The following is a 23,547-nucleotide window of genomic DNA, read 5'->3' as shown; positions in this document are numbered from 1 at the left end:
GAGACTGATCAATAAATAACATCTTTTTATTGAACACGCCCGTCTCTTCTTTTTCTCTACAATCTGGTGAAACTAAGAATGCACTGAACTGACTGAGTAAAATAAGTTGTCTTTTGTTTTCACACGACTCTAGAGATACACTCTTGATTAGGGGAGAGCAAAGTTGTCATGTTCTATGGTTGTCAGAAACTAAATCCCTTCTTGTCTATCCAGGGAGGTTCAACTCCTCCTTGCCTATTCGAGAAAGTTTCTAGTGAACTCTGAGCTAGCTGGCAAACCCAAAACTTTAAGTCTAATATCGACAGTAGAAGACCTAGTTAACGTCTGGTCTAGGTCTATACTATTGGAGGTATTATTCCAATGCGCAGAGCCTATTGGGATAATAGGAACTACACTACATGGCGCCCAACGTGTTTGGATAGGCGATAAAACTAACGCAAGACTTTAGAGTAACTCAGTCGTGCTCTTTCACTCAGACCCCTTTTTTCCCATAATACTCCAAAGAGGTCTGGAGTGGGTGAGAGGTAAAATCCGCCAAACCTCGCAGGAGGGAACTCCTATGTATGGTTCTTGGTTCAATCAACGTTGAAGGATACACTGTTCCAAAATATTGTGCATCTATTCTTTGTTTCCATAAGAAACCTGATCTGCAAACAAACAGAATAACCTTCCTGACAGTAAAATGCCAGAAAGTGATGATGAAAGAGAGAGAGCTAGAGTAGCAGCTGAACTAATAGAAGCTGATAATACTATGCAAGAAGCGGACCCGGATATAAAACTCATCCCGGTCAACATAAGAAGATCTATAACGTTAAAACTTATAGAAAATGGACTGACACCAAGAGGTGGTACAGTCATATTCGTAATTGAGGCACACGAATATCGGCAGACAGAGGTATTCTATTCATGGATAAACTTTCCAGCAGCAAATGCTGTAACAAAGGAGTTCCACTATTATAAAATAGAGGAACCTCCGGATACCTACACTCCTTTCGAGGAAGTGGAAGTACCACTCAAATTCCAAGAGCACCTGCTCTTGTTTAATGGCGCCCTAAAACATAATAATCACATCACCAGGCTCGGTCCACTAGGTAGACCAGGAGCAACATGGCCGGTCCTAGCCGGATACACACCACATCCAGACATCGAAAGAATGTCTGTAGCAGATGTTTTAGTACAACTAAAACAACTAATTAAAATATATAGACAACTGGTCCAATATGTAATGCGGACTTCAACCATCCAACCTGTAGTTAAAATTCCACAGCTGACCCCACATCAGGGGAACACAAATAAAATTACACCACAGAACATACAGTCCTGCCTAGGTAAAGTACCAGCTAAACGGGAACAAATACCATTCTGGTTAGCACAAAAAATCACCCAAATAGAGGCGGTGTTTCCAGACACCACCCCTGTGGATAAACACAGGATTCTGACTATCTGTCTTCCAATGGGAATCGCACCACACTTGGAGGACTGTGACACTTGGGGTACAGTCTTTGCTTCCATTTACACAAAAACACATGGTGTACCATCCATGTCGGTAATACCAGATGTGCTAAAACAAATTCAAGACTAATACGGTCCAGAACCCGCTTTAACTCTCGGTATGAAATTACTAAAAGACTTCAAGCAGGTCTCGGCAATATTACTAGCCAACATAAAAGGAGAAGCAGCGAATGTGGCGATCCGCCAGAGGTTAAAAGAGACAGATATAGCTGACCAACCAGCTGAAATTGCCAGAATTATAGAAAAATCCTATGAAGAACTAGGTAGAGATAGTTTGGGTGGAATACCAGTAAAGCCCCAACTAATTGAAAGTCCTGAAAAAATATTTATTAAAAATAATCTAAACAGTCAAAAGAAGAACTGGGATGGAAACAAACAATCCAATCCAAAAGAAAAGAGATTCCAGTCCAGAGGAAGGTCTCCTCGGCGGAGAGAAAGATCTCCGGACCAAGGACCCAAGTCTCCCCAAAGGGAGCCCTCTGTGAAAAAATACAACCTTAGAAATAGGGATAACATAAAGAAACCGGATAGATATCAAGATTTTGATACACGTCCCTCTCAATCTTTTCAGACTTCCTCGCAGAAATCGGAAAGAAGAGGACGATCGGAACCCAGGGAAGGGCACGTCAAGTCCAAAGACAAAGAACCTGCTCATCCAAATAAAAAATTACAGTTTCCAAAAAAGAAGGTAGCCAGAATTAAAGTATTCAACAATGCCGAGAATACTGAGGACACAGCTGAAAAACGGAGAGTGGGCTCAGACAATGCTAGACAGCGCAGCAGAAGTGAGCATAGCACGCAAAGTCCTTATGAATCATCTGGAGACAGTGGACACGAATGAATACATTCAGGTGGAAACTGCAGACACCAGAGTTAGCAAACCTCACAAAATATATGAAATAACTTTACGTATAGAAGGGGATAAGACTAGGAAAATAAGGGGCCTTTTTTGGGATAATCTCTCCAAGGGCTATGACATCCTTCTAGCTGAAAAAGATTGGCCACCAGAGTTCGTCAGGGAGTGCCCACATGGCGAAGAAATAATTATGCCTGCCTTCTGTAGTAACTTAGTCCAGTCGAGTTGAAGTATTCAAGAGGTATTTATTGAGAAGATAAGTAATCAAGTATAAGTCTAGAATAAGGACCCACCAGGAGCCACCAGCAGGTAGCTCAGCCCCATCCAACTGTGTGTTTCTTTCAACCTCCACCTAACATTCTATGAAGAATCACAGTGCAGAGGCATTCCAAGGGCATTGCATTAGAAAGCAAGAAGTAGATAAGGGCATGCATAGAAATGAACAATAGTAGAATATAACATACCTCCTTTTCTTCGACAACGAAAAAGAACATAGGAACAAAGAACATGAAAGAAAGAAAAAGCGTACCAATCATCAAAGAATAAGTACCAATCATTACGAGCTGACACACCCACTGGCCAGACAGATGTGACAGGAAGAAATGAACAGCAAGAAGCAAAGAAACTACAGAGAAGACAAGAATGAAAATAGATCAGATACATTCCCACTCTGTAAACACAAGACAAACCAAAAAGCGAAAGAACACCCAGATTAGAGGCGTGAGACAGAAGAGCGCAAGGACATGAATAAGAACTGAGACAGGAAAACAGAAGGACATAAATAGAAACTATCCCTCCCTTTCTTCCCAAATGAAAACACAAACGTGGAGCAGACAGGTAGCAAAACTGGGACAGAAGAAAATTAAGAGCTTTCATTCTCCTCTACAGAAAATTAAGAGAAAGAGAAATAAAAGAACAACTCAACACTCACTCGAGACACACCCACAGCTAAGTAGAGTATGTAAAGGTGAAATATTGAGTATATGATGGAAATACTAAACAGAAGTAGATAAAAGAACAAATAAAGATCTTTCATACCACCCTGTTCAACAACATTAATAAACAAGTTGAATAGATATTGAGATTTTTTAAAAAAAAACTTCATATAAACAACCTGTAAAAATTATTAATGAATAACATTAAAATATTGAAAGGCTGCAATAGAAATTACATCCTCAAAAACATTGAGATGGAGAACTCTCCATATCCACAACCTATGAAGGTCAATTATTGAAATATTGATAGGCAGCAATGTAAAACACCTGTAAAACATTAGCTACTCTCTTGAACGTGACTATCTGAAAATCTTAAAAGTCACATATTGAAACATTAGATAATCTCTTGAACGTGACTATTTGAATATAAACGTGAGTACGTCGAAAAGCATCACACGATGTAGTCCCAAACTGGGAAAACTACTGGTATGCATGCATATTGAAATAAATTGACGTGCATGTTATGCACATTGATATAAATTGACGTGCACGTTCCTAAAACAGGAATACTGCACACATGCATGTGTTGATAATTAAACTAAAACGCATGTATGTAACTTGAAAATAGAATTGAATATTTTGCATTGTAGAACAGGAAGAAACAGCGTAAGTTGTAAACAGAAAGAATCCCTGTAAGCTGTTAAAATTAAACTTTTCTAAATAGGCATATTAATTCTAAACAGCAAGGCACAGAGTATGAAGTCATTAAATTTTTTAAAATAGGCACATTAATTCTAAACAGCAAAGCATAGAGTATGAAGTCACATGTATCGATTTGTCAACTTTGAAGTCCATATTAAAACAAGCAATTCACTATTCATTATTCCTAATAGTCACTAGATGGCAGTATAACGCAAAATAATGAATTCCGTTCATTAGCACTTGTGTACTGTCAATTGAGCTTCGAAAGATATCGTGTAGGTCTGTTGATAAATGTAACAAATCTGTTACTTTAAAGGAGATTTTGTGCACCTTTATTGTAAAGCTGTGTATGAAGCTGTTTATGTCCACGAGTAAAATTAATGCCACTCACTCTTTTGAAAGAATCAGATCCTGACAGGCTTCACCGTCGAAAACAAAACCTCGAATTCCAACTTCCTACGCAGATTTTGAAGGAGATGGCAGCACGCTGTCACGCCACCGCTGGATGGCTCACGGCCAAAGCGTCAGAAACGAAAACAAAGGAATACTGCAGCATGAAGAAAAACGTAACGTCACAGAAAGGCTTCGCTAACTCCTAACTGCATTCCACGCACGTCATCAGAAGGACGGCAGACGGGAAGGAGAGAAGATCTCCGCTGATCAACCGTCAACCAACTGACATTGTCATATAGGAAGGTGAGAGAACCTAGAGGAAAAACGCTGAGACAGTGCAGTTTTTATACACAGTACCGAGTTTCCTGGTAGTAATTAAAAGTGCAGAAAGTCACAAAAAAAATTCCAGTCACATGAAAGCAATGTCCCTGAATGTCGAATAATGTCCATGAAGGCTCTTTCACGAGGCAGTATGTGAAAAGGGAAACACTCGCACCAGATTTAAATTAAGTAGCAAACTTATTTTGTAGATTAAGTAGGTGATTGTAAAATGTCTCGAGTGTAATGAACACAAATGCAGAAAACGTAGAAACTTGCAGGAAGGTTTGATTTAGAGGCAGCAGACAGTACTTCTCTTGTTTTGATGCATTTACCAAAGTGCCAATCCCCACACAAATCCCTTGAACTTTACTGGTGTAGAAATACAGGCAACCACAAATTACCTCGTAAGACAAACTGTAAATACAGCAGGAGCCTGGCTTTTTGATTTGTGACAATCTCTGTTGCATGAATGAGGAATAGCTTGTAAGTAAGACTCAAAAATAGTAAAAGTGTCACTTGATGAAGCATACAGTACTTCTCTTGTTTTGATGTCTTTACCAAAGTGCCAATCGCCACACAAAACGCTTAACCCTTACTGGTGCAAAAATACAGGCAACCACAGATTACCTTGTAAGCCACACTCTAGATACAGCAGGAAAATACTGTGTTGAGTAAGTAGTGTTGAACAGCGTTGAAAGTAGATTTAAACAGCGTTGAATAGAAAACATTTACCTTGGATATTGAGATAGTGTAAATGTAGCAGAAAGAGTACCAGCGGGGCAGGAAGCAGCAAGTTGAAAACATTAGATGGTGGCACTGAATGACTTGAAAAGCTTCATTATTGAGGTGCTGTTGTTGTAGAGTTGAACTTGAAGAAAATTTAAAAGCAAAATTGAAAGTACATCTATTGACCAAATTGAAAATAGATCTGGCACGTAGAAGTTGGGGGCGACCGGTGAGAGGGTCACTGGTGGGTCTCAGTGCCAGAATTAATATTTAGAGTTAGATGGAGATTAAGATAGATGTAAATTTAAAATAACTTGCCTCTTTGTTGAAGATCTTGACAGTTTTAGTTTCTTGAAGGCTGATTTCTTGAGTTGAACACGTAGGTAGGATATTTTGCTTACTTGTTGAAGATTTTGATAGGTTTTTGATTGAAGGTGGTTGATATCTTGAGCTGAACACGTAGGTAAGTTCAATTAGTCGCCGTCAAAATGTAGTAATTTAGTCCAGTCGAGTTGAAGTATTCAAGAGGTATTTATTGAGAAGATAAGTAATCAAGTATAAGTCTAGAATAAGGACCCACCAGGAGCCACCAGCAGGTAGCTCAGCCCCATCCAACTGTGTGTTTCTTTCAACCTCCACCTAACATTCTATGAAGAATCACAGTGCAGAGGCATTCCAAGGGCATTGCATTAGAAAGCAAGAAGTAGATAAGGGCATGCATAGAAATGAACAATAGTAGAATATAACACCTTCTCAAATCATATTCCAATTCATAAAAAATATACACTTGCAAGAAAGTGGGCAGTAGCTCAAGCTCCTGCTTTATATAAAAATCATGTAGGATGGGATGAGGAGTCTCCTCCTCACAAAATCCAGTTAAAATCACAACCTACTGCACAAAGGCAGTATCCAATCAAGCAAGAAGCTACAAAACAGGTAGAAGAAATTCTAGATCAACTAGAATACCAGGGGGTGATTGAAACTTGCACCTCACAAATGAACAACCCTTTGTTTCCTGTCTCCAAACCAGACAATTCATATCGTCTAGTTTTGGATTACAGACACCTTAACTCATGTTGCAAAATTTTTGCAGTACAAAACTCGCATAGTGCTGCACTAATGAATAACATAGTGCGCAAAAAATATAAAACAACATTAGACATCTCTAATGGATTCTTTTGTCAAAATATAGCACCAGAGAGCAGATACTTGTCAGCGTTCTCAATAAATGGCGCTCAAAAAGAATTCTGTCGGTTACCCCAGGGGTACAAGAACAGCCCAGGATTATTCTCAGCGAGAGTAACAGAGTTACTACAAACATATGATGACGAAGCATTATCTTATGTCGATGACATATACCTAACAGATGATGACTTGGATACTCACTTGAAGAGAGTGAACACCATAATACTTGGGTTCGCGGCAGAGGGTTACAAATTCAACTTTAAAAAATCTAGAATTGCCCATCTAACAGTCCTGTTCTTAGGATATGAATTATCAAGTGAAGACAAAAGCCTGGCTGACAATTTCCTAGAGAAATGTGCCGTACTCCAAGCACCTAGAACACTAAAAAACCTACAGTCAATTCTAGGCTTCCTAAATTTCGGAAGAACATACATTGCAAATTACGCAGAAAGGGTCAAACCCCTTTATGATCTAATAAAACCAGATTTAAAAAAAAACAATTGGACTCAAATACACACAGAAATTCTGAGATCCTTACAAACAGATATGTTAATTAAAACAAAATTAGAAACACGTGATAACACACGCAACCTTGTGATTCGAGTCATCCCAGGAAGATGCGGATTCACATACCTGACCTCTAATGAGGGAGAAAAGGTACCAATTGCATTCAAATCACACTTGTACACTAAAGCTGAAATTAAATTTAGCCCAACGGAAAAAAATCTTACTGCAACACAGACAGCTATAGCAAAAGAACGAGCCCTTTCACAAGGTAAACGAATAATAATCGTTACACCGATACCAGCCCTAGAGGCTGTAACAAAAGCAAGCATACCGAATGCTAAAGCGCTCCATCCGAGATGGATACAATGGGCTAATTCTCTTGCCGCAACAGACGTGGCATACGAATTTGATCCTAACTTAAAAACACAAGAGTTTCTCCAATACGAATTCGAATGTCCGCCGCCGACCGAAATTCTGCCTCTAGAACATTACGGCTGTATAATATATACAGACGGATCAGCACAACCCGCAGTAGGGGGTAAACAAGCTTACAGTGCTGCGTGTGCGATTGTAAAAGGTCGCTGGCACGATGGGAAATTCAAACCAGCGGTCACTAAAACACAATCTCTAGGAGATTGTACAGCTCAGCGAGCAGAACTACTAGCATTCAAGATGGCGCTTGAAAATACCGATCGAGAATTCCCCACACTCATAGTGTGTGATTCGTATTATTGCGTTCAGTCTTACAATGAATACTTACAGATCTGGCTTCAGAATGGTTTTAAGGATGCAAAAGGAGGCACAATCAAGCATAAAATGCTTTGGGAACAAGTAGTTCTTTTACAAAAGGAACTACCAAAGACTCACGTGATACATACACTGAGTCATCAACGTGATGGCGTTCACGTTGCAGGGAATTCATTGGCTGATGAGGCCGCGAAGGCAGCTGTGCAAACGGCTTCCGTAGCTGCCATCACTCGGTCAAAAACAAAAATAGACAGCGATATATTACAAGCTGTCAGCGCTACAGTAAAAGATGCGATAGAAACACTCCCGAAAGGCTTTCCAGTAAAGTACTCATACATAACTGATGCGAATAATGTTCCATTTGCTCGAATCCCTGGAGTGGGGGATAGAGTAATTCCAAACATGGAACATAGGTTAGGACTCATCATAGCGGCACACGAAGGGCTTGCTTCTGTACATGCTGGCGTCTCAGCCACAGTATCATTATTAAAACAGAGATACTGGTGGCCACAAATGAGAAGACAAACCAGGAACTATGTTCTAGAATGTGAAATATGTCAGAAATATGTCAAAAAATGAAAGTATCAACAGTGAGACGACCAGCACAGACGCCCCTTCTAATCTCGGATAAACCATTAGCCTGTGTTTACCTGGACCACTGTGGTCCCTTACAAAGGGATGGTAACTATAAATATATCTTGGTCGCAGTGGATTCATGCACGAGATTCATATGGATGTGGCCCCAGCGATCGGCTGGCGCCAGAACTGTTATAAAAGATTTGCGAGTCTTTATCGGCACATACGCAATTGGCATGCTGCATTCTGACCAGGGTCCTGCTTTTCGCTCTAGAGCTTATAAGGAGGCCGTGGCCAGCATGGGCATTGCATTGCGGTATTCTTGTCCATTTCATCCCGAGGGAAACGGAATTGTTGAAGGAAAAAACCGTGACATAAAGCAATCTATAACAGCAAAGGTATTAGGTTCGGGAGCTGGGTGGGTCAAACATCTAATAAGTGTCCAACGTAGTCTAAACAACTTGCCAAGAAATTCTCTGAGGGGATTCAGTTGGTACGAATTACTGTTTGGGACTAGGATGCTAGTCTTAGATCTTGACAGTCAGACTTCAGTGGTGGAAGAAAAAAGCTTTGATATCAAAGATCGTTTGGCTATTTTACAGGACTTAAACGAAACAAGAAAAGACCTGAGCACCAAAAAGTTGAAACAGCAGCCAACAACCACTGAAGAACCACCACCTGTCCCAGCAAGACCTGTCTGGATTCCAAAAATCGGGGATCTAGTCAGAGAAAAGATCGCGGTAAAGAAGGAATTTGGGCCTTCTTACAGAAAAGCAGTTCCTGTCTTGTCCATCAACGGGACGAGATCAGTTGTACTACCGCCACTTGCTGGCAAAAAGGAGAACCGAGTTGTATCCATCGACCTGGTAAAACCACAATCATGTGGCCGATAAACAGTAGGCCAAGTGGAGTAGTAGAACACCGAGGTTTGCTACAAGTACAGAGGTGCTAACTAAAAGGCTAATCACATTCGAAACGCCTACAGAACAACAACAAGGACTATGCAACAATGCAATGGAACTCACACCTCTGAAAACCCAAATAAAAACATTTAGTAGAGACACACCAACCTACAATGAAGTAACAAATGAATATGCTGAAGCTGCAAGAAACAGTAATCCTGAAGCAATTGGAACAATAGACAGAACGGCATCCGGCTACTTCATCAACTTTGATGATTCTTCTGAAGATCTAAGTGAATCAAAGACACAGCCATCAACAAAAACTTTTAAAGACAAAGCTAAGGAACTTTTGAAACAGCTGAAAGAAACCTATCTGATTTCTCCATGGATTGAATTTTGGGTGTCCTTTGGTGTATTTATCCTGATACTTTGGCTCATCATGATACTATGTTTGGGACGCTTCATTGAGGGAAAATATGCAAAAATGGACACAGCAAGCCAGAAAATCAACTTGATCCTCAAGCCACACACGTCTTCACACGTCGAGAAAAGAGAACTTTCTTCAGTCAACTTCACAGCCAATCCTATACCGGGTGGGGTAGCATGGGACAATACGGACTATGAAATCTATGGTCCGGTTGAAATCCTCAAATATCCACACCAAATCAAGATCTCGTTGAGTGACTTTGTAAAACCAAACTCATTTGCTGATGATTGGGACTTTGAAAGTATTAATGACATGATGTCTGACCTAGTGATGTCTGCTAAATTTACCAAACATGATTATTTGCAGGGTTCATCTAATTATGATAGTATGTACTGCTACAACCACTATGGTAACCATTTTCTACATAAATCTGCACAACCTAGAAATGTTTTAAATTATAATCAATGGGAACATTGTGCAACCCCTCCAAAAGGAAGCTCAAGAACCTTTTATGACAAATATTCATACTTTTCAGGGTTCAACACAAGTGATGCTGAAACATTTTATTTTAAATTGTCAAATAGGACAGGAACAAAAACCATGCTTACAAACACGAAATTGATATATTCGGACTCATTTTTTGAACAAATGAATACATTTGGTTTTGATTATTGGGACAAAAATGTTGAAGTAAAAAGTGTTTGGGGTACAAAAGAATGGCAAGTACAAGGTATAGAATCATTGTTTAGAGCCTGCATGATCCCAGAACAAATTATATTCTTGAATGAAACTATTCAACAAACTACCTGTCTTGGATTAGCCAAAATCAAAGACTTAAATAAACCGTCTATTCCAAAACCAACAATGAACAGCAATAACTCTGCAGATGAAGAGATAGACGTAAACTTTGTATTAAACCAAAACAGAACAAATCCTGATTGGAAACAATGGTTGATCTGGCCCACAGATACTAATAACTGTCAAGACAGATTCCTGAACAAAACACAGGGGTTCACATTGACCAGGCCAGACCCTAGATATTCCCAAAGACAACACCCAGGGATAATCACCACCTACAGTGTGGGCAAACTCTGCCTTCAATGGCTACAAACTTCCACACTGACAGAGATTAAGCAACACCTAACTTTACTTACTGATGGTGCTGACTTGCGTGATTTCATTATGGGACCGCGCAAACAGCGTCAAAAACGCTTCATAGCAGCCTCTATATATGCAGCTTACAATGAGGCCTGGAAGATAACTCAAATTGAGACAGCAGAAAGTATACGGGAAATTGACCGTATTAATTTGGAAAAATCGCTTTCTGTAGTGGACAATGGGTTAATGACTCTGTCCTCCAGAATCTTTTCATTGGACAGCATTGTGTCATCAGCAATCGACATAATCTCGCAAGATTTACTGTTGTTACAACACGGTCAGTCTCAATTGCGTTCTATTGTACAGCTTGGCTGGACGTTACAAAATCTGCGTTCAGGCTATGTGCCTTGGCGTTTAATCAACACAACGTCACTATTCAATATCTTTAACCTTACTGATAAACAAATCAGTATGGCACAAAAGGGAGCTGATTATACAATCCTGAGCATTGAGAAACTCGAGAGATTACCATTGACAATGTCAGAACGACCTGTCATTGAATGGATAATACATGGGATAATTAATATTCCGATATCTACTTTCAGGTTTCAATACTGCCAAAAATATATACAGGCTGGCATGTACGAAAAATTGGGAAAAGGGTACATTAAGACAACATGGAACTTGCCCTATTCACATGCATGTGTCAGTAATAAAGGACAGAAAGTGTTTCTTATTGGCAATAATTGTGCGAGGTCACTAAGCGGTACACTTCTGTGTAATGGAATTAGTTTGCATGGAGCCTGTGAAGGGAATTCAAATAACCTTTCATGTCACCAGCTAGGCACACCTGCAACAGAGATAGAACCATTCTTTAAAAGACTCTATAACGGGAGTTACATTCTAATTGTGGATCGCAGATGTTGTAGTCTACTGCCCGGGGTTCCTTATCTCGTTAGTACGACTGCGAAGGTCATGTGCTGTGGACGCTTATTGTTCCCCAGCTCCTTTCCAGACAGGGAGGCAAGGGCATGGCCTAACTTGAAAATTACTTCTATTCGAGTTGATACTTTAAGCAGAATGAAAACAGTGCTTCTTCAGACGCCGACCAGGCTCACGTCATCAAAAGAAACGTATGATCTCCTAGTCGCAAGGACGACTGCAGAGATTCACTCATTACTATCAACTAATTCCCCCATACATTTCGCAGAAATCCTGAATGAAATCTTAAATATTTCTGATACCAGTGGAGTCTCAAATGTATTTAAGACAGTATTTTCGATGGCATTAACACCATTCAAAGCCATACTGGGTATTTTTCCAGACTTCGTCCATTCGATTTTTGGAGGAGTTCCCCTCATTTTGGGACTAATTGCAGGAATCCTATTCTTAGTCCTTATATTTCGTTATGGCAAACCATGTCACAGACAAAACACCCGCGACAAGGGAAGAAACAATCCGAGCCATTGGATACCGGGACCGGATATCAAAAATCCTGGGACTAACCCGGCTTAGAGACCTGAACATGACTTGGTTTCTTTCATTTCGGCTGATATGGCAAAGATGTGTTTTACCTGTATTAAGGTGCATGCTGTGCGGAGAAGAATGCGTGTTGGACACCTGTCTGACGCTACAATCGGATGCGCCAATGGATGCAGAAACATTGTTGGGTCCTGTAAAGGCTCATGCATTGTGCTGCCCTCAATGGCTGCCAATCCTGATGACGGCATTCGTGGAAACTTCACCACTACGATTAAGGGGTAGTGAAGATCAAGATGAAAGCAGCATCGATCAGGTACAACCTTCTGTCAGCAATACTACTCAAAACGTCAATGGAGACAATCATGCACATGAATGCATGGTTACATCCTTTTCCGAGTTAGTGGAACTCTCACAGGAAGCTGTTGACAGCTTTTTCAGCAGTCTCAATGATATGATGTTCTCACCAGAGCAGAAATAATGACTCTTGAACAAGCTAGCACACGGCGTTCCCGACACCTTGAATTTGGCCTTCAACTTTAATAATAAAGTAGCAAGATCAACTTTTCCTCCAGTCCACGGACAGCAATTTTTTTAGCAGCCCCAAAATATTTTTTTTAATTTTACGCGACACTTTTTCTTCTGCTTAAAGTAAGAACTATTCTTAGAGAACTAATTTCTGTTTTTAGAAACTTCATAGACATTAGCTGCCCGCTGGTATGTTCATAAATATTTTTTTTCTTGAATTGTGATGAAGTGGTCTCGAACTTTTCTTCTGTATTAAGAGCCATTTCATGTGTAATTCTAATATTCAATTACTAATAATGTATACATATGCGTGATTATTTTAGCATTATTCTACTGCTTGAGTGCATATAGTACATATGACTATTTTTTTCCCCGTATGTTACATAATTTCAAAATGCATTATGTGTATTTTGGGGTGGTAAGGTATACACGATACTCTACAGTATGTTTTACTATGCCTAGATTCGTAAATATGGCCATAGTTAGCATGGAGTGGGTGTGATGTATTCCTATAGGTTCTGTATCGATCCCCCTATTCCTGACCCTATTCTGGTTAACAAATTAACTAGCAGCCATCCCATGATGCAGAAACCGTTATCTGATTACGCCAGACCACGGCACAGGAGCGCGTTATCTGATTAGGTCATAACGCTTGCCATCTAATTAGGCAAGCAATATTCCTCCAGCCCCTGATAAGGCATACGGAGTTCTCAAAACAAATCAAACCTATGACAACTTGGGAAAATCCCTGCGGCCATTGTTTTGATTTCTCAAAGAACTTCAGTAAAAGAATGTGCTAACGACCAGCTCGTATGACATCCTTATTGACGTATCTATGTCCATCCTTACGTCAATCTCGGCACCTTACAGGTATAAATATTACCGATATAGCCTTAAGCAAACACACGCGGTGGTGACGAGATCGGAGCAGCGAGACTTGCCGAAGCCCAGCAGAGAGCGAAGCCACCGGCGCTGCCCCGCCTTCCTGATGCGCTGAGAATGAGACGCTGCTTTCTCCTGCCGAGAAATCCAGCTCCGGCGCTTCCGAGCAGCCCTCGCAGGCAGCTTGGAATATCGAGACCTCAGACGAGAGATACTATCCCTCAACCATCCTAGATCTCAGGTACAGAGCTGAATAACCCCTTACAGAGAATTCTTGAGTTAGTCACTTGGCAAAACAAACTTAACTTAAACTGCTACTTTCTATCCCCGCCCACGTATTAGGCTTAGGTCAGGTACATTGGGGTAGGCGTAGTTAGAAGCACCAGTTGAGTACTATTAGTTAAATGTATATGTGTATGTATATATTCTGTCCATTTTAAATAACGTATGGCTTAGAAACCATATCAATGTTTTTACAGTATTATTTTATAATTCTGCTTTTATTGTATGCACTTTACTTAACCATAAGTATTGCGATAATATCGATCCATTTCTCTTGTATGAGAAAAGAGACTGATCAATAAATAACATCTTTTATTGAACACGCCAGTCTCTTCCTTTTCTCTACAATCTGGTGAAACTAAGAATGCACGTACTGACTGAGTAAAATAAGTTGTCTTTTGTTTTCACACGACTCTAGAGATACACTCTTGATTAGGGGAGAGCAAAGTTGTCATGTTCTATGGTTGTCAGAAACTAAATCCCTTCTTGTCTATCCAGGGAGGTTCAACTCCTCCTTGCCTATTCGAGAAAGTTTCTAGTGAACTCTGAGCTAGCTGGCAAACCCAAAACTTTAAGTCTAATATCGACAGTAGAAGACCTAGTTAACGTCTGGTCTAGGTCTATACTATTGGAGGTATTATTCCAATGCGCAGAGCCTATTGGGATAATAGGAACTACACTACATGATTAGAGTGTTTATGGAGTTCCAGAACTTCTTTGTTTTGACGCAGTGGAAGAGGAGGTGTGCCAGGTCTCCCTTCTGCTTGTTGCAGTTCCAGCAGGCGTCGGTCTCTCTGAAACCCATGGTGGCTAGACGTGCTGGGGTCCAGTAGGCCCTGTGTACTAGCCAGAATTTTGTCTGATCTAGAGTCGTTGTCACCTTCCTCCTTGATGTGGAGGACCATAAATCTGCCCTTTCCTTCTCGCTTAGCTCTCTCCCTGCCGCTGCTTCCCATTGGCTTAAAGTTCTGTTATTTAGTTTGGAGGTTTTGGGGCTCATGGCCCTGTATATGTGCGCTATCTGGTGTCCTGTTATGTTCAGGCTGTTAGCGTATTGTGTTATTGATGGGGTGAGCATGTTTATGTCTGCTTTGGTTATCGCCACTCTTATCTTTTTAAAGGACAGAGTCCACATCACAGAAAGGGAAGAATGGGAGGGTAGGTGAGAAATCTGAAATTAGATAGTCTGTCTATCAGAAACCACATAACCGACGGTAAGAAACACGTTCTTCAGATTTCTCACCTTTTCAATACATACCAAAGAAGTACCTATTAGAAGTGGGTCTGTCACCGGGCTCAAACCAGGAAAGGGAATACACATAAAAAAATGTGAGCACCAAGTTAAGATCCAACTGTCGCATGACAAAGGGAGCGGGAGGAAACATATGTTATAAGCCTTTCAAACATTGCATCACAATAAATGATTTAAATAATGAGGGCTGATCTGGCAACTGCAAAAAGGCAGAAAGATACCCTTTAGCTGTCGCTGATCAAAGCCTTGCCAGCGAGAGACAAAACAAACAAAACATCAGATAACGGGGGGCGTGGCTCATTCTATCAATCCGATACTTCTATCCGCATTACCACCACCCGAAGAGGCGGATCCCGGGACCTAAAGGCGATCGGCATCATCTAATCCGACCCCGGTGAAAATCCGATGTCAGCAACCGGTCCGGAAGCGACGACCTAGAGTGGGGACTACCAGCACTGGCGCGGCACCGGCCTTGAGTCCTCGCAAGACCGGTGGAAGTGAGGGGTAGACGGCTACAAGTAACCGCAGTTGACCGGACCTCCGGAGGAGTAAAAACGTCACACTCGTTGCAGAGAGTGGTACAAGTAGCGACCTGAAGGCGGACCACATCGTGGCCTTGCTGTGCCGCTGGGATCGAGGCAGGAGGGTGGATCGCCTCGTTGGCGGCGGGGCAGTGCGGCCTACTAAAGATCGGTAACTCTTCTGACGGTGAGGCACGGGCAGCAAGATCCAGAAGTGAGGGATACAACGGAGGTGAACATCCGGCGGCGGAAAGACTACCGCGACCTAGCAACGCCACAACGGGGGAAATGGCAGCGAATGCACCCTGCCACAGCACATCGGGCCGCCATTGATGCGCCGTCGGCCCGGCCGATCTCGGTGAGGGCGGAGAGGCAGGGAGACAACGGAGGTGACGACCGGAGGTCAGCCAGTGAATCGGAGGCTGGGGGACATAAGCGCTTACCTCAGTAACAGCCATCTGAGCGAACAGGTAACCGCAGCCAAAGGTGGAACATCATTAGCGCAACAGCGGCAGCACTAAGGGCAGAGGACTAGGTCTGCGCATTTCAACGAGACTGGGCCGCAGCCAGATCCTTTATGGGCCAACCTTGATCATATGAAGGCACGGGAAAGTGCGGTGTCTGATATCCAAAGCTGACACAACAGAGACCCATATTGCAACAGCTCCTCCCCCCCTCCTCCCCTTATCTACTAATGGAAGACGAGCAGCTCATGAAGGAACGTCGCCAGAGGACATAACGGCGAGAATAGAGACTCGGGCATGCAGGGAAACACGACTGGAGGCCCCGTACCATACTGACCAGATAGTCAGCGATATATGTATCCCAGCACAACACACTGAAGAGCCGAGACACGCAGCAGTTCTGAAACTCGGGGAGCACAGACAGGGACCTGGGTGTAGAGAACCAGGAGCCCTAACCCGGGAGAAATACTGTGGCCCAAGGAAGAGGATAGCGTGCTGAAATACGGGGCGCAAAAGGAGGCGCCATAGCCTGGCGAGCGCAGAAGCAGAACCAGTCAGTTTTCAGTCAACTTCTGCATTATATAAGGGGCCTCTCCCGGCGACAATGAACTGACCACAGCTCCAGACAGCCGAAAAACCGGCACGCCGAACTATAGACACGGTGAGCCTATACTGGATTAACGTCTCCCTACGATAGACCGCCCTGGAGCAGCACTGATCGCCACGGACTGGGTATGCCGCACAGACGCCGCTACGGCCACTCCAACAGCATAATTTCCTCCCCGCGACTCAGAAACAACGATCAACATGGCGGGCAGAGGACCCAAAAATACGTCGACACAAGCCAAACTAGATAAATACGCATACGAGAAGCGTAATTCGCCACATACTGAGGGACGCACCTCCACAGACAAAGGTCAAGAAGCAGAGGGGGCCAAGAAAGTGACACTAGAAGACATCATGAAGACTCTCTCCAACGTGCAAACAACAGTGGGGTCAATCTCCACTGATGTAAATTTACTACGTGCGGACCTCCACAAAATGTCGGAGTGGGTAGCGCAGGTGGAGGTGGTCACAAAATCCCTGGTGGTGGACACCTCCGAACTGCAGCTAGCAATGGAACGCATGGAGGCCATGACCAAACAACTGCAAGAGAAGCTGGATGATCAAGAGGGGCGCTCACGACGGAACAACGTGCGAATTTTGGGTGTTCCGGAATCAGAAGGTAAAAGAGCGATGGACCTCTATGTCGAGGACCTCATAAAGACTAAATTACAGCCCAAAGGTCTGTCGCAATTTTTCTCGGTGGAGAGAGCACATAGAGTGCCCGGCGGAGCACCGAACCCGGGTGCTGCACCGCGTCCGATCCTGGCCCGCTTATTCAACTTTAGGGACAGGGATATGATCTTGCAAGCAGCAAGAGTCTCGCCACCCATCAAAATCCAGAACTCGACACTGGCCTTCTTTCCGGATTACACAGCGGAGGTGGCCCAATGCTGGAAGACCTTTTTGGAGGTTAAAAAAGCACTGAGAGTGAAAGAGCTGCCCTATTCAATGTTATTTCCAGCGAAACTACGAGTTGTTGCCGACGGAAAGACATGTTTTTTTTACACACCCGAGGCGGCTCAGGACTGGCTGGAGGGATGGCGACAAGTGGAGGCGACGCGCCGGTCCAATAGAGGACAACGAAAACAGCCTGCCGGATCCCATACGGACACACGCACAGTGGGACCAGAATCTCAGGACAGGACGTCTGAGGCGGGGTCGGAGGATAATAGGCATCAACCAGACTCCTGACGACTCGCTCCTCCGCAACTATGACGATGGTCATCTCCGGCACCGGGCGGACTGCCCTTGAACACATGGCCGGGAGAAGCTGAGTAAGGTGGAGGGAGCCGACGCTGATACGAGACTCTCTACCCCCACAGCAAGTACGATGGTTTGGGAAGGGGTTAAGCACTCTGCTAAGTTGGGGAGGCGGGCGGTGTTATGTCCGTGGTGCAGGGAGGCAGGGAGGGGGGTGTTCTTTTGTTTTGGTTCAGGATTCACACGTTGCAGCACACTATGGCACACACCACACACACAAGTTCACACCTGGTGGCGAGTACGTTACACCGCGATTGACAGGAAGGCAGGGAGCGCTCATAACACCTCATGATGACGCAACAACCCCGCCCCGCGGCCTCTGATGGCACACCACAACACACGACTGTCCCCCCCCTTAGACTACTCACTTGGAATGTAAGAGGACTAGGAGACAAAATTAAGAGGGGGTTGGTCTTACAAGCAATTAAACGCCAAGGCCCAGCACTAGTGTTACTTCAAGAGACGCACCTTACGGGGACAGCGTGTCGAGCAATGGACAGACGAGGCTATAAAATGGCAGCACACTCTGAGTTTACTTCGGGATCGAGGGGGACAGGTATCTTAGTGAAAAAAACTTCACCCTCTCTCATTCTACAACATAAAGTAGACGATCAAGGCCGTTTTGCGGCAGTACACGGGCAGTGGGAAGACAAACTTCTGAACATAGTATCCGTATATATCCCTCCGGCACTCCACTCAATAGCACTGCCAGCATTGGGGGAATTTCTACTGAATCTCCCGACGGGAGACACGATCGTAGGAGGGGGATTTTAACTCCGTAGTGGACCCGACTCTGGACTCGTTTCCCGTGCGGGCATGCCCGCCAGGACCCTCCACTTTACCGGGCTTTATAGAAGCAATGGGCCTAGCAGATGTCTGGAGGCATAAACACCCCACAGCGAAACAATACACCTATCATTCACCAGTACACAATAGCTTGTCCCGTATAGACTATTTCTTGTTGCTTGATAATGGTATGAGTGATGTGAAATCCATAGACATACTGCCCAGGGGAATATCAGATCATTCCCCAGTAGAACTGACCCTCTCCAGTTGGGGGAAGACTCGCACACGGATATATCCAATATACCCCAACTATCTGGCGGTCCCCAAAATAAAAAAAGATCTGAAGAAAGCAACCACATATTATTTTGCCGAAAATACGACGTCAGTGACCTCTCCCTCGATCCTGTGGGAAGCCTACAAGACGGTCCAGCGAGGACAGGCGATTGCGTCCATCTCGGGACACAAACAAGCGAACCGGCAAGAGCTCGCGGAGCTCGAACTGGCACTTCACGAGGCGAACGAAGCACATATGTCGAATCCCACGATTGACACTGCACACACACTAAAACTGCGCCAGCAGCAGCATCAGGATCGCCTCAAAACACAGGTAATTGACAATCTTTCTAACACGGCTCATAGGATCTACGACATTGGAGACAAGGCAGGGAAGATGCTGGCATGGCTCGACAAAAGAGGAGGAAGTAACAGAGGCATACAACACCTATATACCCGGGAGGGGCAGCTACAATCGCACCCTGAAGACATAGTGCACACACTAGCGGACCACTTTCAGGCAGTATACACTCCAGAGAGGGAGGTCACGGGTCGAGGGGCACTAGCTTCCTTCAGTCACATAGAAGTCCCAACACTTCCGCCAGAAGCGATCCATGAACTAGAAGCAGATCTGGCGGTGGAAGAAATACAGCGAGCGATCCACACAATACAATCAGGGAAAGCTCTGGGCCCCAACGGGATTCCCATCGAATGGTACAAGCTAATGTATGACAAACTGGCTAAACCACTGCAGGCAATGTACACGGAAAGCTTTGCAACAGCGGAACTCCCGTTGGACCAACGTACCGCAACAATCGTAGCCATACCAAAACCCGGTAAACCGCCAACAGATTGCTCGTCTTACCGCCCGATACCCCTTCTTAATGCGGAGGCAAAAATACTCGCCAAACTACTGGCTAATCGACTAATGAACCACCTTCCGCTGCTAATCCACCCGGAACAATCGGGATTTATGCCACATAGAAGCACAGCCCTTAACATCAGGCGGGTGCAAGGGATAATGGCACGAGCCCCTTCCTTATCAGAGGCAGCGGTAATCCTCTCTTTGGATGCCAAAATGGCATTCGACCTGGTGGAATGGGAATACTTGTTTGCAGTCCTGTCCCGTATGGGCTTTGGCCCGAAATACATTGCTTGGATACGGCTCTAATATACCGACCCGGTCGCTCAGGTCACCGCCAATGGACACATCTCGCGCACATTCCCGTTGGCAAGAGGAACCAGTCAGGGCTGCCCCCTGTCCCCCTTACTCTTTGCCCTGGTCTTGGAGCCATTGGCGACACTGATTAGGACGACACCTTTGTTAAGAGGGATTCGTTGGAGGGAGGGATGGGAAGACCGAATATCACTCTACGCGGACGATATGCTGATCTACTTAACGGATCCAGACAGGGGCATCCCAGCACTTCTGACGCTTTGTGACACGCACGGGCAGGCGTCAGGTTATACATTAAATTGGTCAAAATCAGTAATTTACGTCTTGAAGGGCCACAACCCTTGCTCGCAACAGATTGCCCGCTTGTAATCACTTCAGGTCCCTTTAGGTATCTTGGTATCCATGTCACCGACAATACTTCGGAATTTTTTGAAAAAAACCTGAAACCTCCCTTGGAGCGTCTCTGTACAGATGTGAGGCATTGGGCGTCCCTGCCACTGACCCTTCTCGGACGTGCTGCCCTATACAAAATGATGGCACTCCCAAGATTCCTGTACGCCGTAGAAAATACCCCGTACCCAGTCGCGCCGCGATACTTCCGACAAGTCACAGCATTGGTTTCTAACTTATAATGGAGTAATCGCCCGGCGCGCATTGCTCATATCAAACTGACCAGAATTTGGTATGAGGGGGGGATTGCTTTGCCGAATATACAGCTGTACTACTGGGCTGCGCAACTCAAAATAGTGAACCAATGGATACACGCACCGAGGGACGACCCGGCCTATAGAACTGATAGGGTGCAGCTGGGTTCCGACTGCATGCTGTCAGCACTATACAACAGACACCAGGCAACGAAATTAATAGGACCCACGAGACACACAACCATTTTGTGGCACACGGCACATGCTAAGTTGGGATGGAAGGGAAAGATCACTAAGCTCACACCGCTCTGGGACACGAAAGCATTAGGGCGTTTGGGACAAAGCAAGGGATTTACACAGTGGGATAGCATCGGCATATCCACGGTAGGGGACATGTGGGATAAGGGCACGCTGATCCCATTCCACCAACTCCAGCAACAATATGAACTGGGTCCAAACGAAACTTACAGATTAGACACGCATTACTACAGGCAATACCGGCAGGCACCGAAGTCCCGGAGTCCTCGCCATTGGAGGACAGACTACTCACTGACTACATGCCGCATGGTGAGACTTCCCTTACATACCGGAAATTGATGAATAACCTAACAGACCCCACACTAAAACTGCGGGAGAGGTGGGTGGAAGAAGTTGGCGATATGGACGACATTGAATGGAATGAGGCATTAGCGTCCCCGAAGGAGGTGGGAATCTCGGCTAAATTTAGGTTAGTACAACTTAAAATCCTCCACCGCATATATTATACTAGACATATGCTCCATAAAATACACCGAGCACCACACCCGTTCTTCCTTCGTGGCTGTGGGGAGGAAGGTACACTATTCCATACACTTTAAGACTGCCCACTCATAGTTGAATATTGGCAACAGGTGATGCGTACTATCTCACAAGCACTTCAAGTTTCCCTGGTACCTGAGCCGCGTAAGTGTCTACTTAATATTTGGGAACCGACCGACTTATCTAGATATGGACACATATGGGGCACACTGGCCATTATGGTAGCAAAAAGAGACATTGCACAGAAGTGGGGCGCGTCAGACCTGCCCACAGTATCGCAATGGAGCAGGAACATGGACCTGCTGATGTTCACGGAGCGGGCGGTATATGGGCTTAGGGCATGCCCCCGTAAATGGAACAAAGTATGGTCTGCATGGAACATATACAGAGGGGAGTTGTGTGACCCGCTATCGGAAGAGGACGGTATAAGTTCAGATGGAGAGGAAGAAGGGGACTAGATAGGGGGCAGGAGGTTGTGCGATTTAGGAGAGAGGAACAGAGATACATCGCAAATGTGACTTAACTCGTAGCTACATCATTATATGCATATCGATCTCAACAGTGTAACGACACGGACATGGTGGTTGCCGGGATGTGTGGTGTTATCTTGAACCCAGTTACAAGTTCGGTTACAAAAACGGAAAAAACAAAAATAAAAAAAACGATGGACCTGAAACGTTGCCAAACACGACGCCGATTGTGAAATATGCCATACTTAGTTGTTCCGCCGCCGGACCCCAGGGTTATCGGCTAAATGGCTGTGTAAAACAGGACAAAACCAAATGGAAAATACAAATGACGCGGCCGGCCCCCGGGGTTGTAGGCCTTATGCTGTGTTTTTTCATATAAGTAGCCAATAAAGATCTTTTAAAAAAAAACAAAAACACATCGATAACTTTGCCTTGAGTTGGTCAGTCTACTGTGTGTCGCATCAAATCACAACTTTGTCCCAACAACAGGCATATACTGTCTTTGTCGAGGGACGTCTTCCTGCCAAGATGACATCAACCACCTCAGGAGCAAGGTCAAAGGTGTTCAGCTGTCGCTGCTCACTATCCAAGCATGAAGGTGAAGATTGCAAAGGCGTGGGTGCAGGACTCTGCCCTGTTGCTGCGACAACAGTTCCTACCGGAGGTCAGACTGAATGGAGGACAGATGCTCATGCCCGGGAGCTCTGGATACAATCACCTCTGTTTGCCCAATCCAAGTTCACCAGAATGACTAGGGCCTGGCCCGGCCTGACCTTTTTCAGAACATAGGTATCGGGGGAAAGGCATAGAGACGCCCCAAGTTTTATCCTGGGGGGGACGCGTCTCCTAGTGAGAGACGCCCTGGAAACTCTGATGCACAGAACTGCTGACAGTGCGCGCTCTGGGCAGTGGCAAACAGATCAAGATAAGATTCTCCCTATTTGTGGAAGAAGCCTACTGACACCTCCGGGTGCAGCTGCCACTTGTGATCTGCTAGGCGCCGACAGCTGAGCCCGTCCTTCCTGGAATCCAAAGATCCTGTCAGGTGGTTAACCATTTGGAAAACTCCATGATGGTCCAGCCATTTCCAGGGGCTTGTTGCCTCATGGCACAGAGTTCATGACGTCACCCCGCCCTGCTTGTTCCAATATCGCACAGTAGTGGTGTATATCGTAAACACCTGTACCAGCCTCCCCTTGATGGACTGAAGGAAGCCTTTTAATGCCAAGGAGACTGCC

At 44.4% G+C, this 23,547-nt stretch overlaps 1 protein-coding gene across 5 annotated transcripts in view; it reads right to left on the bottom strand.

Moving 5' to 3' along the window:
- The window catches only part of TBCK (TBC1 domain containing kinase), a 1,465,497-nt gene that overhangs the window by 1,125,935 nt on the left and 316,015 nt on the right, over positions 1-23,547 (bottom strand). Inside the window, exon 1 of one of the 5 annotated variants that reach the window (XM_078676609.1) lies at positions 5,764-5,909. The exons of 1 other annotated variant lie outside the window; for it this stretch is intronic. The gene's annotated coding sequence lies outside the window, so the exon portion shown is untranslated. Of the gene's footprint in view, positions 1-4,396; positions 4,521-5,451; positions 5,584-5,763; positions 5,910-23,547 lie in introns of those variants that run through there. 3 more of the 5 variants (XM_078676607.1, XM_078676608.1, XM_078676606.1) reach the window with 3 other exon arrangements.

Source organism: Lissotriton helveticus, chromosome 2_1 (assembly GCF_964261635.1).
Source record: "Lissotriton helveticus chromosome 2_1, aLisHel1.1, whole genome shotgun sequence".
NCBI lineage: Eukaryota > Metazoa > Chordata > Amphibia > Caudata > Salamandridae > Lissotriton > Lissotriton helveticus.
This window is presented reverse-complemented; position numbering and strand designations above follow the sequence as displayed.